This window comes from Rattus norvegicus, chromosome 6, assembly GCF_021556685.1.
Source record: "Rattus norvegicus strain SHRSP/BbbUtx chromosome 6, alternate assembly SHRSP_T2T, whole genome shotgun sequence".
In the NCBI taxonomy this organism is placed as follows: Eukaryota; Metazoa; Chordata; class Mammalia; order Rodentia; family Muridae; genus Rattus; species Rattus norvegicus.
This window is the reverse complement of record NC_141539.1, coordinates 103,246,693-103,266,039: the sequence shown is the minus strand read 5'-3', so window position 1 is coordinate 103,266,039 and position 19,347 is coordinate 103,246,693. Positions and strand designations below refer to the sequence as shown.

Below are 19,347 nucleotides of genomic sequence, written 5' to 3'. Positions count from 1 at the left end.
AGCTACTGTGTGTATCTGCTGAGCCATCTTACCGGTCCCCTATCATCTTTTAAAGCTATTTTTAGAATCTTAATTATTTTTAAATGTTCATATATGACTATCCTATATTTACAAATAACAAATGGGTAATGACTACCTCGAGGCATTTTAAGGTACTGTAATTTAGAAATAAAAGAGACTGGAAATCTAAGGGAAGCAAAATAAAGTCTCAAGTTATTTTAAAACTAACCCTCTATTATGTATAATGAACTAATAGCAGACCCAAGTTTACAATTCGACTTTTATTTTCAAAACATTTTTTTTTGTGGTGGATTGGAATCCGCGGCTTCACATGAGTTAGGCAAGCAACCTATGCTTAGCTGTTGAATTAGCCAGTAAAATTTGGTTCTTTATTCCCACGTTTGTTAGTTTACCAGTATACTACAGAGTCACTATATAACTTATATAACTGTGATAATCACCGTAATTCTTTACTTGCCATATCTAGCTTCAAATTAAAATAGCAAACTCGGGGTGCATGGTTTTCTATAAATGTATCAGCTTAGTTTTTTATAATGCATATAATCTGTGTTTAATTAGATATTCCAAAATCTGGTCTATTCAGCAAAGATGCAGCTCTTGAGGAAGGCTGACACATGCAAAGTGTGAACACGAGATTACAAGCTGCCAACAACCTTTAATCATTATTATTCGCAGGAAGTCCCGATGAGTAACCGGATGATCAGAATGAGCTTTGACGGCCCAAGTGCAGCAAGGATCCTCTCACAGAGGCCATGAGCTGCCCACGGTCTTTCTCCGACAGCTGAAGGATTGTCAGCCCAAGTCTGAGATCTTCTATTCAAGTGAAAATCGTCAGACAATCCTGATAGATCGAAACTGCACTTAGACTTGAAATTAATTCTTAAAAGAATCGTGGCTGAACTTTCGGTGCAGTGTAAGGCAGACAGGTTTGAAAACATTGGCCACATCTGCCAAAGTACTCAAAATTTGTAGAAACTTCCTGTGCTGGTGAAAGTGGAAACTGGAACATTTCTGGAAAGTAATTATGTGATATTCTATAGATCAAAACCTTAGGTGTTGCAAAATTTTGTTATGTTAACTGTGGGAGATTACATATAAAAGAATTTGCTATATTTATTTCAGAGAAGACAGTTCAATTTGCAAAATAGGACTGTCTTCTCAAATAGAAATAAATGTAGCAAAATTTAAATGTGTATGGGCTGGAGAGACTGTTCGGCAGGGAAGAGGACTTGCTGCAGAAGTGTGAGGATCTGGGTTCAAATCTATAGCACCTACATCAAAAGGGTATGGCCATCCACACACGTGCACACACACACATGCACATGTGCACACCTATGCATGCACCACACAAATACAACACACACATAACTAAAAAAAAAGTTTTATTTTAACTTTGTATTTATTTTGCACGTATGTCTGTTTTGGTATGTGTATGTGTTCATGTAGGTGTGTACACTGGTGCGTTCAGAGGCATGTGGGTGTGGCGGCCAGAGGGTGATGTCAGATTTCTCCTCATTTGCTCTCCACTGTACTTGTTGAGACAGGTCTCTCATTAAATCCCGAGCTAAGTGTTTATAGGTCTACTGACCAGAGAGTGCCAGAGATCTGCTTGTCTCCGCCTTCCCAGTGCTGTGGTTACAGGCATGCACTACTCAGTTTGGCTTTTTCTGTAAGTAATAGAGACACAAGCTCAGTTTCTCTTGCTTGCAAGGCAGGCACTTTACTGACTCATATTACCAGGTCCTTAGTATCTATCTCACAAATTGTAATTTCTGTGACTAACTTTACAGAAGTTTGACAGATGCAAAGGTTAATGAAGATTAGTTACGTATTTGTGAAAATTGGAAATGACCTAAATGTCTAAGAATAGGTGGATAAATAAATTGTGATGTACCCATGCAATGACATCTAATGGGCTATAAAATAATATTTTAGGGGTGTTTAATTAAAAAGAGACGGTGCTAAAGACGCAACATCAACTATGGAAGTCTGGAAAATGAACTAAAGGCAAGATTATTTTTTTAAAAATAAATGTTGTTTTTCCATTTTTTCTGAAATTCTTTTGCCTCTAACGAGCACCTATAAACTTTAAAATAAAAGCTTTGCTTTTTTATAAAATCATATTAATTTATAAATAGCAAATATAATGAGTATGCTTTTCAAACAGGCTACTAAAGGGAGCCCCATGGTTGCTCAGTGAGCATTTATGGCTTATGTAACAGCAGAATGGGCCAAAAGCTCAGTCTTGTGGAATTGTTTAAAATGAAGCATCTTAAAATCAAAAAGAAAAAAATATATAGTATAAGGGAAGGAAAATATGGATACATATCTTTGTAAAAATAATATAAAATTGAAAACAAAAATCAAGTCATTTGGAAAAAAATTCTGACAACCAAGTGAGAGAACTGGGACGGGCTGACTCCATGACAGGCTTCAAACAGGCAGTTCAGGAGATTAGCCCTAGATCTCTGTTTCCCAGAACTGGGCAAGTCAACTACTGGAAAAACCCAGGAGTTGCCCTGCCACCCAGCCTGAGGCAAGGGCAATGAATCAGCAACAGTTTCCAGCCTCCCGCACTTGGAAATGGTTCTGGGATGTCTTCAGAGCTTTAGTCAATCCCAAATACTCCCCCACCAACACCCCCTCTCTGGATTCCCCTAATGTGCTTCAAATTGGGCCTGCAGGCTCACCCAGGCATCTCTATCTTGGTAAATGATAGACCTGAATGCTGGACTTCTTCAGAGTAAAACGCTCTTTGCTTTTGCATACTATTTGAGTCTGCGGTATCATTCTTCAGCTAATCACAAACCCCAGCACAAGGACAACTGTCTCACTTAGCATTAAAATCTAGAAAACTATGTTTCCTCTTCACATTCCCATGAAGGAAGGTAGGTTGACTCACAGTCATCTTATAGATGGGGGAAGAAGAAAGAGAGGGTGGTTGTGGGTAATGGTTTACAGGAGTTAGGAATTGAGAAGTGCTGGACAGATGGTTCAGCCATTAAGGGTGCTTGCACACAATCACGAAGATGGGGATTTGGAGCCCACCATTCCTAGAAGAAGAAGAGCATCCTACAAAATATAACTAAAGTTCCAAGAGAGCTGATGCCCAATTCTGGTCTCCATGTAACACACAAATGTGCGCGCACGTGTTCATGCAAGCGCACATGCGCGCACACATGTAAATGGATCTTTTTAAGAAATTAAATAAGTGAAAATGAGCATTTCAGGAGCCGCTGCTGCTGCTGTGGAGACAGTGATGGGAGAAGGGCTAAAACGTTAGTGTTCTGCACTCAGAGTGCTTTCTTTTCCTAGAGTTTTTATCAAGAATCCAAAAGAATAAAGAGTGAAGTAAGTAGTGATTATTTTGTGACTCCCTGGCTGTGTGTCTTTGAATATGAGAATGGGCCGAGTGAGACTTAACCCAAATTATCTGAGTCAGAGCACGATTCCCAAACCTAATACCTTGGTCGTCCCAGATATGTAGTTATGTAGCTTTAGAAAACTTGTTCACGTGACCTTAAAAGCCACTAGTCTAGACTAGTGGTGGTCAAAGCTTTGTCCTCTCTCTCAAGCCATACCCGGGACAGATGACATTCTCATCTCATGCGACATATACCCACGGTGTATGCAGCACAGAGATATTTCTAATTCTTTCCAAGTTAAGAAATTAATACTAGTGAATGTAGCATTAGAAGGAAACCTTCACTGTGTTTTAATCTCTTTTTTTCTTTTCTTTTTTTTTTTTTTCGGAGCTGGGGACTGAACCCAGGGCCTTGTGCTTGCTAGGCAAGCGCTCTACCACTGAGCCAAATCCCCAACCCCGTGTTTTGATCTCTTGAAGATGGTTCATTCCCTTCCTGGGTGGGATTATCTTAGGCGGGAAAGGCAGCTAAGGAGCTAGAAGCCCAGGGTGGTCTGGGTGTGGCCTGGTACTATCATTTTCTCGAGATCAGATTACGAATTGCAAGAAGGTTATATTTGCATTGAAAACGGACTCTTTGCTCAGATGAAAGAACAATGCTTGGTAATATTTATTCATTTATCGATAAATGATTTCAGCACTTACTCCGGGCAAGTGACTGTTGGAGCTCTGGGACTTTAGCAGAACAGAAACCTACAAGGCTCATCTCTGTGCTGTGGAGGAGGTCAGTAGTGGTGCAGCCCTTGTTTAGCATAGATGAGGCCTTAGGAGTCAACCAATCTCTGCAGCAGCAGCAACAACAACAACAACAACAAAATAAATTCAAAAGCAGAAACAAAACATCTAAGGAAACAATAACAGCAAAGGCTGGTCTCTCTTTCCAGTCAAGAGCAAAACTGAAGTTTTATTGGCTGATTTGTTCCCTCAGTTCACTTATTTATTTACCTAACATGTACACCTAATATGTCCCAGGCATTCTAAATGTCTTCACATAAGTTATTCCTTTTAATTTATTGCTGACTAAAAGTATATCTCGGTTGTTGTTTTTCTTTTCTTTTACAAATCCACAAGTAGCATAACTCAGTGTAATAGTCAAAAGTTAGGAAGCAATCAAAATACCCACTATAGGAAATTTAGTACATTGATTATAAGAACTCATTAAAATGATAAGTAGGTAGTCTAAGGACTTCTGTGTGATGATATGAGACATTACCCAAGAGGAAGTGTTGTGGAGGTTTTTTTTTTTTTTTAATTTCATACACTTTATTACAGACAAACAAACGACGCGTGAAAACAAGACATGGTAATGCATGCCTGTGAACCTAGCACACAGGAGGCAGAGGTAGACAGATCTCTGGGTGTCAGGGTCAGCTTGGTCTGCGTAAGAAGTTTGAAGACAGGGCTACATAGACACTGACTTGAAAAACAACAACAAAAACCATGAACCAAAACAAATAAATAAAACCCTTGCAAATAAATAAAAATGTCACATGACAAAAGTAACTAGATTCAAAGTCCATACAACTCAATGAACTTCCACACAATTGAAACAGGCGTGGAGCGTCACAATAAACTTTATAGTTCCAGCACCTGATGTGTTTTTTGCATGTATCTACCACCAAATCAAAACCAACTAGTGACAGAAATTATAACTGGAAGAATAATTAGTTTCCTTTCCTCTTTCATAACTCATGTCTATCACCTGCATTCACTCCTTTCTTACGGACTGTTCAGTGTATATAGACACAAATATACTGAATTTTCATTATCCATCCATCTGTTGATGGACAACGAGATTGACTCCAATTCTCTACAGTGAGTAAAGTAGCAATAAGCACGGGGCTACAACTATCTGTATAGTAGGGTATGCGTGCTCTGTGTGTATATGCCCAAGGACTATATGAAAAAAATATTTCTGGACAGCAAAGGAAACAACCAACAGAGTTAACAGACAGCCCTGGGAGTGGGAAACAACCTTTACCAGCCACACTTCGCCTAGGGACCGATACCCAGAATTTACAAAGAAATGCAGAAATTAAATACCAAAGAAATAAAACTGCCAGTCAACAAATGGGCTAGTTTTTAAAAGAAGAAATATAAATGGCCAATGACTGTTTAAAAATATCCCTAACCGTCAAGGAAATGCAAATTAAAGTTGCTACATAGAGATTCTACCTCACCCCAGTTAGAATGGCATCATCAATAAATCTGACAACAAATGTTGGAGAGGATGTGGAGAGAGAGGAACTCTTATTGACCTTTGGTGGGGGTAGAAATTAATACAGCAATTGTGGAAGTCAGAGGTTTCTCAAAAGTTAAAGCCTGAACTACCATAGGCCCAAAGAAAGTGCTGTTGTTAGAAGGGGGACATTTATATCATGGTTTAAAATCAGCATGCTTCTACTCATTTGTAACTGAAAAGTACACCAAGAGCTATATAAAAAATTCAACAGTGATCAGTCAGGAGAACAGAGATGGTGGTTTAGGATAGGGTGGGAATACATGCTTTTGTTTATATAGCCACCCTTCCGTAAACCAGAATGTTAATCACATATAGTAAACGTTAAAATTCTTATTAATACTTTTTTGTTCATAAAAGTTTTGTCCTCTAGGATCTTGACCGGGATATGATTGACTTGCTCATATACAAGACAGTTTTGCTTCTGTGTTCTCAAGTTAAGAACAAAGGTAGGGAAATGTCATTTAAAAAAATACTTAGTTTTTTTGCTTATAGGTAAGCGCAGAGATTGGGGAGGGAGGGCAGATGGAATCCTGAGTCAGTGCTGAGGAGCCCAAGGTGAAGGAGGTTTAGGAAAGATGTTACTGTCTCTTTTCTTTGCATGCACACTGCGGTTAATATCTCTTCAACGCGTGCGGGACTGTCGGACGACGTTAGAGGTGAGAGTGCAAGGCAGGTTATCTGAGCAAGGTAACAGCAGTTGCTGGGGTTTGTAAAATAGCTTGACGGTCCTAGCTGCACAAAGCAGCAGGAGAAAGTGTGGTCTGGAATATCAATTACTCAGTCCCTCTCATCACCAGGTGGAAGCCACCACATCCCCCAAGTCTGCTGATTTGGAAAGTCCTTGTTTTTGCAAGGACTCAAAACCCTGGCTTGCTGTTTGTCAGCAGTCTGCTGACAAGGACTGTTCCTTCTCTGCCCTAAGATCCCCTCCTGTCCTTTTCTTTTCTTATTAAACTATCCATTCTAAAAATCAAAGCAAAACCCCCCAAACCAGCTCAGTAGCTCAACTATTTAAAAACCTCTTTTCATCTCATTTGTTTGTCATTTATTAATGGGGTTATTTTCTCTCCGGTGTTTCCTTAGCCCCAGACATATTAGAGGAAACTTTAGATCCCTAGGGCTGTTATTACATCACTCGTTCTTTTCTTACTGGCTTAAAAAAAAATCGGACTCAAACTTTAGTAATTCTATATATCACTGTCCCCACTGCTTTCTTACTCAAGTATTTTTTCCCTTCCAACGCAGTGCTCTGAATGATCCTAGTAAGTCTAGTCAAGTGTGGATTTGTTTTGAGGAAATTATTAAATGAGTTATAATTCTCACTGATTGTTTCTTGGTTGTTTGAGCACAATCTGCTCTTTTGTCAAGCTAACAAGTCCTTATATATGAGAGCGTTAGGGCACACAGAGCAGCTCGTTTGGTAGGAATTGCAGACTTTTCTCTAGTTTTGATGTGCTATTGGTTTCTTACCTTTTAAAAATAGGCTTATTTGGGACTTTTTTTTTTAATAAATCTTCACTTCTAAATGTTCCTCCTGCTCAATTCTAAGGGACATTTTAATGTTCTCCCTTTGCTTCTCAGTATTCACTTTGTCCCATTGAATAGCAGACTGAAGAAAAAGAGAAAGAAAACCTTTGCTTTCGGGAGGATAGTAGAAAGAACACGAGGTACAGAGTCAGAAGTCCCTTGTTAAGCTCTCAGCCTCACATTTTATTTTATTATTATTAGATTTTTTTTTTGAATTCAAGCCTTTTCTATCCCCTTTTCCTCCATCTAGAATCAATCATCCCCACTCTTCCCTTATCTAATATTGAGAAAATGGATAAGAAATTTTGCAGAACACTATGAATGCCTGTGAAAAGGGCATTATGGAAATGTCCAGTATTATTATGCTGGCATTTTGCCATTATTCTGTATGCAAAAAGATGCGGTTTAGAAGAATAGCGTCTCCTTTCACCTTAGAGTCCAAAGACGGTCTGTCAGGAAGTACTTGGAGTATTACATAGTGGGTTCACAGAAAAGGGTTCAGCCACTAGATTCACGCCTTTTTATGTGATTGCTGTCATTATTATGACACTGACACTTTGGGAAGAGTCATGGCAATGGGGAGAAAGTGAGGGTAGGATGTTCTGCCATGACTTATTCTACTGGGATGACGGAAGAGACAACAGAAAAGTGAGTCCTGCCCACAGTCCAAATGTTCTTAATAATTTAAATGTTCGAGGAGGGAAAATGGTGTGGTAATGTATAATGCACACAAAATTATCTAAATCTTGACAATGTGCGTGTAAGACCTAAGGACGCAAAGTGACTCCAGAGTCAACAGGAAGTGTAAATAACACTAGGCATTTTTATATTTGATGGGGTCAGCATCCCATCTTGATGCAATTTAGAAGCACATGAAGCCCAGTCTCAAAATACCTTTCTTTCTGTGCCACAGTGTAAAATATCCACCTTGAGACCACTCCCTTGAACTGAATTTGCAGCCAACTCTTCTAGAAACTCACATAAAACTGCAAGCTCCTGCATGACCACTGTCTTTAAGGCAGCTGACAACTGGTTAGAAAGCACGCAGAACTTTTCTTCTCAACCCTTTGTAGAAAAGATGGCTAGGACGATATGTGGAAGAGTAAGTAAGGGGCACACACCCCGAGAACCCTGTGCAGTTAGCGTAGGGATGTGAAGTAAGCCAGGCACACGTCAATGGGTGCTCAGCTGCTTTTGCTTCTGGGAAAGAGTCATATCCACTTCATCCCTTATTACAAACCCAATGGCACGGCCAAATAAAACGTAACACACGCTCTGTAGAAACCTTTAACCACCGCCATGAGACCCTTGACTTAGATAGATGAATAGTAAGGTAACACGGATTGAAAGAACCTGAGGGGAAAGGTGACTTGCATGCTATTTAAAAGAACCCTATTGCTATTCATTGATTACCACAGAGATTGGCAGTATTTCAGAAGGGGCTTAAGAAATGACCTATTCTTTTGAGAAGATAGAAACTGGCCAGGCAAGATCGGGTAGTCTGGAACAAGCAGAGGTTATCTTGATGGTGTGAGAGTTAAAAAAAAAATCGCCTATAAATAATTTCACTATTTATGCTAACATATTCTTTAAAATGCGGGTGTCAATCAGAAAAAATTTTTTAAAACAGATCACCTTGCATAACCTAGCTGAGATTAACCCCAGAAGGGAATAGAACATTATATGGAGGAAAGGGAAGGGGAAAAGTTTAGAACATGAGGTTTGGGTAGAAGTCAAACTAGGTGGGTGTGAGTGCTCTGGCAGACTGAAGGCAGAGGATGAAGCCTGCAGGTAAGGGGGGAGGGCGAGTATTGCAGGAGAGGGAGGAGGCGAGCTTTGCCTACTGTGCAGTTTTGCCTAGGGCAGCTAATTGCTTGTGCCCAGAAAATTGCCTCTGGAAGCCTTGGGCAATATGCAATAGGTTTTCCCTGAAGCCTACTTTATCAGGTTAAGTTGAAATTTGGTGGGAGAATAGAAGGAAGTGGGGGGTGGGGTGAAAGAACTCCTGAGCTGAAGAAAAAGGAAAAGGGAGGGAGGGATGGGGGGAAGGGATGAGAAACCTAAGGTCACTTGCTATCTCAGCAACACATCTCTAATGATGAGAGATGGAGGTCTTTTGATGTTATTTATTTATTTCAACGTGAAGCGACTTAAAATTACCTCACACAACTCACCAAACTTTCAAGGCTTTCCCCCTCCCTCAGCAGATTAAATAGCTTGACCGAGATAGATCGCTAGGGAGGGATGAAGACAGAAGAAGAATTAAAGTTTGTTCATCTTATTCTGCTTCAGCAGCGTGTGAGACACCAATGCAAGATGGTGGAGCAGGGAGCGTGGGGGTAGGACATTACAGAGGGAGATGGGGAGGGTGTCACCTGAACATTCGCCCTTAGGATTGACTCTGGTGTAAAACCTATAAACAAAGTAAGGGAAGGCCTCTAACGTTAATTGAATCTCTATACCTCGTACACTAGGCTTATTGTTATTATGTTGATTTTATAGCAGCTGTAAGGCAGTCGCCTAGCATGCTCGCTGGAGGCCCTGGGTTGAGTCTCCAAGACCGTAACTATGGAACAAGTTGTCTCCACGGTAAACAAACCCTGAGATTAACACACTGCTTGTATTTGCTCAGAGGGTAGACCAGAATTTTAATCCAGGAGTACCTAACGAGGTCACACCGCTTCTCTTCCACAGGTATGGATTAAATGTCTGCTGTGTGCAAGGTGCTGGGCTAGGTACTTTAAGGATATAAAACGGGAGCTTATTAGTGATATAAATAAAGAAGCCTTAATTATCTCGTTCTTGGAGTATATAATGTAAAGAAGGAACTGTCCTTAATTAATTAACTGGCCAGCTTAGCTTCCTGTTTAATGTCCCAATATGATAAAGAAGCAAGTGAGATCAGCCACAACATAAAATTGGAAGATAGTCTCTGTGTCCATAAAATATTTTTAAAAAATGAAGTGGCATGGCACACGTGTCTAAGGCCCATTTTACTAATCCTTTATGGCTTGTGCGGCCTGGAGAACAATGCTCCCAAACTATCCTAACTATTTTATGGGTTCAGGAAAAAAAAAAAAAACACGAACCTGGTATTAAGAATATTTTCTTCCAAAAGGCATATAAAGCATATGCAAGGAAAACACTCAAGCGCATCTCTTCTATTATTCTATAAAAGTCCATCTTTATTAAGTCGTAGGCAACCCTAAGAGCCAAGCAGGACACATGTGCTGCTGGAAGGATAAATGACAAGCAATGGATTTGTTAGTTCATTCTAATCTTTGATGTGTATATACCAGTCCACGATCTTCAGCCTTTGCTCTGCATATTTTTGGTACAGAACAAAATGCAATTATGGTTAAGAACAGTGATGCTTTCTTTGACACTATTTTTACCGCCCACTTTAATTTAGATGTGGATTATATTTCATGAGCTCATGCTGGTATTTCATTGCCACATTATAATGTATTTCAGGATCAAACATGTTGGAGACACTCATCTGGAACCTGCTGCCGTGCTCCGACTGCCGGCTTCTTAAAGGACGTGCTGATCTGGATTTGGTTTTCTGGGTTTTAAACTTTTGAGGCACCCCGAGACAGTGACAACCACCTACAATACGAAGTGGACATAGGCTTAATATTTTCCTTACATGCTCGATAATAAATACACAACCAGGATGGTTAAAGAAGGAAGCTTTACATCTACTTTACTACATTAATATGCAGGGCACATAAAGAAGAACATAAACTTAGAAGTTACATAAACAGTAGTTTGAGTATCATAACTGTACACAAAACAATAAATAAAAATATTTTATTAGTATGGGAAAAACGAATAGCAAGAAGCTAAATGTTTCCTAGAAATCTAAAAAAAGAAACATATGAATGAGAGTTTTTACATTGAGCTAAGCAAAAACCCAGCACATAGTTTTATTTTGTTCACTGGCATCTTTTCAGCACTTAGCATAACAAATGATTGTATGAGGTGTAGTCAAGAAACATTTTTGAATGGGCGGTACGATTATTTCCGTGCCGAGCTTTTTCTCTAGTGTCTTTTTGACCTGTTTGCTTCCTATGGCAAATCACACAGCATAATCTCAGTGTAAGCGGATTAAACCAGTGCAATATGAAACCCTTGGTAAATAGCGGGTGAAAAGTATGCCAGCTGTGGCATGTAACACAGGTTTTTAAAAATTATAAACATTTAAAAAATTTATATACTTCTACTTCCCTACTGGAATGACTCATCTGACATAGCTAATTTTTGTAGGTTAAAAAATGATGGCTGCACAAGGCTTGAACTTAGCTTATAGCTAGCTTAGCTAGTTCTGACCTCCAGTTTCGAGTGATGGGAACACTGAAACTTGGAGAATGTACATTAGTGTTCATTAGAAGGCCTCTTCTTTGCTTCTAAATGCCAGAGAATGGAAAGTGATCTCAGAAATCAGAACAAATATTATAGCACCTTCATTAAAACACGAGAGCTGACACATTTACAACTGGCTTTTATGGTCAATCACAAATCTCCTACCAGAGGCTGTGGAATGACCCATCTGAATGTATTGTAAAAAGACTTAATGGCCTTAAATATTGATTACCTTAACACACAGCAGCCTCTTCCATTTCTGACGTTGAAACAAGCACTCCCAATTACTGTGGTTAAAATACAATAATAAAATGGATCTATAATTTGTTTAAAATATTTCCAATAATGATAAAAGGCAGGGAAATTAATTGATCACTCACTACTGGAATAATTTTAAATACCTAAATGACTATAATCACTTGAATGATCCAAGAGCAATATCAGTGACATGGACAAAGTCCAACACAGAAAATAAGACTCAGCTTCTGTGATCAGTCTCATCTTTAGCTGCTTATGACACTGTCACAAGAGAAGCCTCAAAGGGGAAAAAACATATAGGGGAGAACCAGAACCTGAGAATGACAGACGTTGGAACTTGCGTTAGTATTCTCCAGAGCAGCAGGGCTGATAGAAGAGTAGAATTAAAGGGGTTGTGTTAGGTTGGCTCACGGGATATAATCCAGCTAACCCAACCATGGCTGACACACATCAGAAAGACCAGGAATCTGCAAGTTTCTCAATCTATGACGCTGCATCTATCGTCAGGTTTCTTCTTTTTTGGAAGCTGCTGGCTTTCAGCCTACACTGGAAGACCAGAGAAGCTGGTCCTGGTATCAGTGAAGAAATGCTAGAAACACACCCGGTGAGCTTGCCAGTAAGTGAAGTCAAGAGACTTGCCTTTTCAGTGATTCCAGATCCAGTCCAGTTGAGAGCCAAGGTTTAGCCGTCGTGATACTCTTCTCGCTTGTTCTCTTCTTTCACCCAATCTTGACAAGGGAAGATTGAAGCCGAGATTACAGGACAGGAGTTATTTACACCTTCTAGTATGGCTATCCCAAGTCATAATGGGGGTCAAATGGATAAGGTAGACATAACCTGTGTATTGCATAATATTTGATCATGATTCATAGAAAACCTAATTATTAGCAAAGCACAAAAGCTTAGAAGGATGCTGCATTCGTAAATGCAGTTAGGTGTGTCCTGTAGAGATCACTTTGGGTGTGGCTCTGTAAGCCTCCTTGGATATGAATAGTGAAGAATGTAAAGCTCCCACCAGCTCTAAGGCAAATTGCTTGGGAAGGGTCTTGTGGTCTTTGCTGTATGACCTGAGGCAAAATCAGCTGGACGGCTTTGAGGTACCTCACACCACACAGGTGAAATGATTCTGCCTCCATGCTTGAAGACCACCATAGGGACTGTGATTCAGCTCAGCCTGCCACGGGTGTAGGGGAGGAGCTAGAGATTTCTTTTATAGCAGTTGCACCTTTGAGAGAGGCTCTTTCAGGGTTTAGCTTTTTGGCCTGGCTCTCCTTGAGTTGGACTTCCTTTTGGCTTGGAAGAGCTTCCTGGAAGAAATTCTGAGTAAGAGAGAGGGATTCTCTGGGCTTGTAGGAACCACAGAGAAGTAGCTGGCAGGACACAGGTGAAGCAGAATTCTAAGAAAGAAGACTAAGGAGCTCTCCTGGGTTTGGAGGAACTCAAGAAAAACATAGCTTGGTAGTATGACATAGAGATTTCTAAAGAGCTAGCCATTTAGCTGCAAAATCAGACTTGTAAGTAAATAAATGCTTTGACAATAGTTAAGAAGATAAAATTACCTGACTGAGCCTGTAGGTTTTTTCATCAGCTCCCAGGTCACATGTCATTTATGAGTAATATTTAAACTAATAGTAGATTAAATTTAAATGAGCATATATTATACCCTGTGCTTATATTTACATATACATTATGGTGGATTGAATAAGAATGGCCCCCATAAGTTCATATATTTGAATGCTTAGGGAGTAACTATTTGAAAGGATTAGGAGGTATGGCCTTTTGGAGAAGGTGTGTCACTAAAGATGGGCTTTGAAGTTTTAGAACCCCAAGCCAGACCCAGTAGCTTTCTCTCTTCTTGCTGCATGAAGATCTGGTTGTAGAACTCTCCAGTACCATGTCTGTCTGCCTGCCTGCTGCCGTGATCCTTGCCTTGATGACAATGGACTAACCCTCTGAAACTTTAAGGAAGCCCCAATCAAATGCTTTCTTTTATGAGTTGCCCTGGTCATGGTATCTCTTCACAGTTGTAGAACATTGACTAAGACATACATGAAAAAAAAACCAAAAAACAAAAAACAAATATCACATGGCACATCTTGCTTGGGAACCCAATATTTTTAAAAAAGAATTTTTTCTCCACATTTTTTATAGAACATTTTTAGAATTTCTCAAAATTGTGTTATACATGTGATATTCCCCAATTTGGCCAACCATTCTTCTACTGCTGAGCACCAAGTTTTTATTTATTCATTTATTCATGGTTGTTAGTAATGTAACCACAGCTAAATCTGATCAACAATTTGTAATACTTTCTATAGAACGGAAGTTGCTACTTGATAATGGGGCTGTTGAGTGATTGGTTAGTAGGAAATTCATGGATCTCAAGATTGTAACCAGAGGGAGAGAGAAGACTATGTGGAGCAGATGAGCCCTGAGTGAATGTGTTTGTTGACACGGGAATAGCCATATGAAGGAGGCCAGTGGTTCAAGCCAATATGAGAAGCAAAGTCTTCTCAGAGTGATGGCAGAGCCTTGCTCCGGTCTGCGTACAATGGTGTTAGTGTATGTGGTAGCTATCAGCTACAGCTTCCTCTTCTAGAATGATTTCAGATTGAGACTGCTACCCTGCAGAGAGCTCCTGCTTAGATTAGCTAAACCTGCTTCCTTGTTGAACTGTATACTAAAACCCTCCCTCCCTCCTTCAATGCATATGTATGAGATCAGCAGAGTGAGGTTCCAAGGGACTGTTGTGTTTCATCAGAGAGTATGCACCCCACCCACTCCCGGCTTTTCTGGAGGGTTGTCCTTTCTTCATTCTGTTTTTGCCCCAGTTAGCACAATCTCCAAAGCTATGCAAAGCTTAGCAGCAGACATTCCATCCTGAGACATCTTTTGAACTCAGCCTAGCCTAAGCCTTTTAGAAACATGGGCCATAGATTTCCCACTTGGTCCTTACATAATTCTTTCTAACTAAGATAAGGAACTGGTGTAGCTTTAAAAAAATCTGAAAACGGCTAACACTTTCTGCATATTTATTATGTGTCAGGTAGCAGTCTAAACATTTTCCAGGTATTGCCTCACTTTAATCCAACCATAACTACATAAAGTAATGGAGATAAGAAAAACCAAACGCTATTCCCCACAGGTAGTGTATGGAAGAAGTCAGGGTTCTTCATGCTTTTAGCACCTATCCATTGCTGCCTTACATCCAGCAAATGGGCTGTTGAAGCAGACAAGTCAAGAATGGACCAGAGCAAAAGCTTATGGAGCACATGATATATTTCTAAAATTTCTCATTTTTGAAGCGTTTTAGTTATCTACCAATGCTGCATTTCATTTTGGTGGAAGAAATGGTGGCTACAACACTAAGAATTTTACTATTTGCCATTCCTTATATTCAAGTAATTTTATAAATTGATCAGTGTCAATTATAAAATACTGTATTCCAGGGCTGGGGATTTAGCTCAGTGGTAGAGCGCTTACCTAGGAAGCGCAAGGCCCTGGGTTCGGTCCCCAGCTCCGAAAAAAAGAACCAAAAAAAAAAAAAAATACTGTATTCCATACATTTGAGTCACCCTGATAAAAACTTGACAGAATAACGTATTTTAGCTCAAAGTTTGTAGGGGTTGTGTCCATCATCGTCTGATTCTGCTCCTGTACTGGGAAGCTTGCTAGTGTGTGAGAGAAGTACTGTTCACTTCATGACAAAGGAACGACAAAAGGGGAGGGAGCAACAGACAAGCAGACAGACAAGCAGACAGACTGGCAGGCTGGCCAGAGAATGGATGTGCCAGAGACAAAATATCTACCACAAAGAACCTATTCCAGTTATCTATTTCTGGCCAACTCTTGCCTTTTAAAATTCCTCCTCAAACAGTATAGCCATCCAGGTCCAAGTGTTCATTCAACACGTGAGTGCAGGAAATATGTTATAATCAAGCCATTAACATTCTGCTCCTGGTCCCAAGGCCTCATTTTCATCCCATAATACAGAATGAATTTAGTCCATCTCCAAGAGTCTCCAAGGTCTCAACGACCTTCTTCAAAAAAAGCCAAGTTCAAAGTCTAGGCCTCAAGTAAACTCTTAGCTATGGGATGTAGTAGTGAGAAACCAAGGATGTAGTAAACGTTCTCATGCTCGAGTAGTGGAATGGGAGAAAGGAAGGATCAGATAAAAATGAGACTGAGATTCAGGAGGACACATCCAGCACCTAGGGCATGCATTACATGATGTACGCCTCAATACTTTTGAACTGCTCCATCCCATGGTCCTGCCATTTGCAACCCAGTGGCATCTTTTCAGGGATGGCTCTGCTACCTTCAGCAGACGTTCCTGGTACTGGCATCTCCAATATCCTGCTCTCCCTTATGATTTAGTCTTCACCTTTCTTTAAAACCCTGAAGTAGTCCTCATGACCCTGAGACTATTGCATCCCTCATGCCTGCCTGCAAAACCAACACGATTTGTCACCAGCTTGAGTAGTAGCTAACACTCACCCACCAGGGAAAGGAGGAAGAGGCTATCTCTTCCTTATCCGCACTAGTGCATGGGAGGCAAGTGGTAGGGCCAGGTATTTCATGCTCATATCTCCACCTGCTGGAGTACTGTACCTGGCTAGGAGTGGAGTCAGCTCTCCTGCTGTCACACTCTCAGGGCCAGCTCTCCCACAATGCCTTGATAAGGGTAAGGCCAGTTCTGTATAGCAATCAGACATCAACATGTCCCCGGGTATCAGCCCAGAACAGAGATGTCTGCTAGCCTTTGGTGATAACTGACCCCTACTGCTGCATAGATAGGAACCCAGATATGGCTCCCAGACATAGCTCCTGGTGCTAGCACAGGTCAGGACCCTACCATGGTCTCTGGTAGCACCACTGGTTACTCACATCAGGCTGTTCCTCATTACCCCGAGTCTCCAGTTCTGTCTCTCTTCATTGTGCCCACATTTCTTCTGTTTCCTTCTCTTCTATTTCTCCACCACTTACTTTCTCCTCTTAGTGGCACCCGGGATCTCTGAGTGTCTGGAGTCCTTTTAGGAGTGGTCTTGGGAGTGCTGTGACATGTTCATGCATTATGGCTCTGGGCAGGGATCATCTGGGGCATAATCTGAACCCTCAGGCCCTTGCAGTTCCCCACTGGTGGTTGTTTCAGTTTAGCTCCCTGTCCAGGCCCCATGGCGCCTGTCTGGTGGTCATCTCAGATTTTCTCTTCATCTGGCCTGCCCAAGTGGCTTCATGAGAAGGTTGTCTGCTTCAGGTTTTCCTTTGCCAGGGGTCCTCAGTCTCAGGAAGAGTTCTCTAGTCTCCAGCTTGCTCCTAGTCCTTGCTCCTGGGAGCAGTAGGGGACCTGCACAGCACTGGACTGGTGGTTTTCTCAGGCTTGCTTTTTTCAGGGAACGTTAGGCTACTATTCATTCTGATACTATACTATTCATAGGTCAGAACACCTCTCTCCTCTCTGCCACCTCCTGAGGCACATGTGACACAGCAGCCACACTTACAATGCTTCCAGGGGCAGGATTGTTTTGATATTTTATGTCTCCCCCAGTGTGTTTGCTTTGTTTTTCTATTTATGTTTGTTTTGTTTTGTTTTTGAGAGAAAAAGAACATGAAGGTGGGTGGATAAGGAGGCAGGAAAAGAACATGATAATGATATTATTGTATAAAATTTTAATAAAAAAATAAATTAATTCTTTGAAAGAAAAACATACCATGACCTGAATTCTATACCTTTTTAAATTTATTCTACCAAACTAGTCCCTTAATTTTAAATTCAGCCTTTCTGAAAGTCTCAGGACACAGGCAAAGTACAAATTATTTGCTACAGTATATAATATAATGAATTATAATCGAGCTCACAATAGAGCCTTTATTTCCTCCTGGAACCTTCATTTCCAACCAGAACCTAACTATGCATTTCTTTCAGCCTCTTGGTATAGGAGTGTCTGTAACAGTTGTACATTAAGTTCTGCTTAGAGCATTCTAGAGTTTCTGTAGCCTTCATTTTCAAGTGTTTCTAAATTCCTCCACAACCGGTTCCAAATGCTTGGATATTCAAATCATAACCATATAGTCAAGGTTAGACACAACAGTGACCTCACTTCTCTGACACCAGTTTTCTATATTAGTTGGATATATTATTTCTGTGACCAAAAATACCTTATATAGTAAATTGAAGGAAGATTTATGTTGGCTTATGATTTCAGAGATTTTAGCCCATAATCCTGGCTCTGTTGACTCTGGGTCAGTGGTGAGTCAGGTCATTATAGTATTGGGGGCATATGACAGATACTACTTACCGAATGACAGACCGGAATCAGAGATGGGGAGGGGGGTGCAGGATCAGGGGAGCTGGCAAGATACCATCAAGGACCCACACCTAGATCTTTCTTTCAGCAAAAGTCCTACCTCCTGTTTTCATGGTCTCCCAAAGTAGTGCACATAGTTCAGAATGAAGCAGTCAAGACATAAGTTTATGGTAGAAATTTGATATTCAAACTTCTTGAGACACTGAAAAATTACCACTGTATAAATGCATTATGTCTTAATTAATCCGGAAGTTAATTAAGGACACATAGACACAATAGGGAAGATTGTGGTAACTGTACTCTCTAGGAAAAAACTGTTAGACAGGTTGTTTAGGGGATTTCCCCCCCAAGAGATCTGCCTGCCTCTGCTTCCCAAGTTCTGGGATTAAAAATATGTCTCACCTCATCTGGCATTGGACATGTTTTAGTTTTAACGATGTTATCAAAACTTTCATAAATAAATACCTGGCAGTATCCAATTAAACATATTCTTTGTGATACCTGCACTTTAAAAAAAGCTTCCTTTTTTAAGTGGATAAAGATATACGTCGACATCGAAAGCATTTGTAAAGTATATAAAATGAGGGTTGTGTTCATATTCAAGAAATCAAACGGAAGAATCTTTGCCACTATTACTGTTTCCCTCAAATCTCTTAGCTTCTGGAAAAGTCTATTGTCGTTTTTATACGTGCAGAAGCTTTGCCTGAATCTGTGTGTGTGTGTCACGTACGTGTCTCGAGTGCATGGAGGTCAGAAAAGGGCATCAGATCCCATAGAACTGAACTTACAGACAATTGTGAGCCACCGTGTGGGTGCTGGGAACTGAATCTAGATCACTGCATGATCAGCAAGTGACCACAACCATGGAGCCATCTCTTCAGACTCTCGTTTTAAATTTTAATGAACATTGCAGCATGCTCATTAAAATATTATGGACATTAATGCATCAAAATGAACATTACTGCATGTTCATTAATATGAAATTAACATGTTCATTAATGAAATGCATAGGTCTGTAGCCAGAGTACCTAGATTCCAATTCCCCTCTGCCACTTACTAACTGAATTTCCCAAACTTTGGTTTCTCCCATCATCATCATCATCATCATCATCATCATCATCATCATCATCATCATCATCATCATCATCATCATCATTCCCTTTTTATCCAGAATGGTGTGCTCTCTCTCTCTCTCCTCTCTC

At 40.3% G+C, this 19,347-nt stretch overlaps 1 pseudogene; it reads right to left on the bottom strand.

Annotated features, from left to right (window-relative positions):
- Positions 1 to 17,232: 17,232 nt before the first annotated feature.
- Positions 17,233 to 17,356, bottom strand: LOC120093464 (small nucleolar RNA SNORA17; annotated as a pseudogene).
- Between the last annotated feature and the right edge of the window lie 1,991 nt (positions 17,357 to 19,347).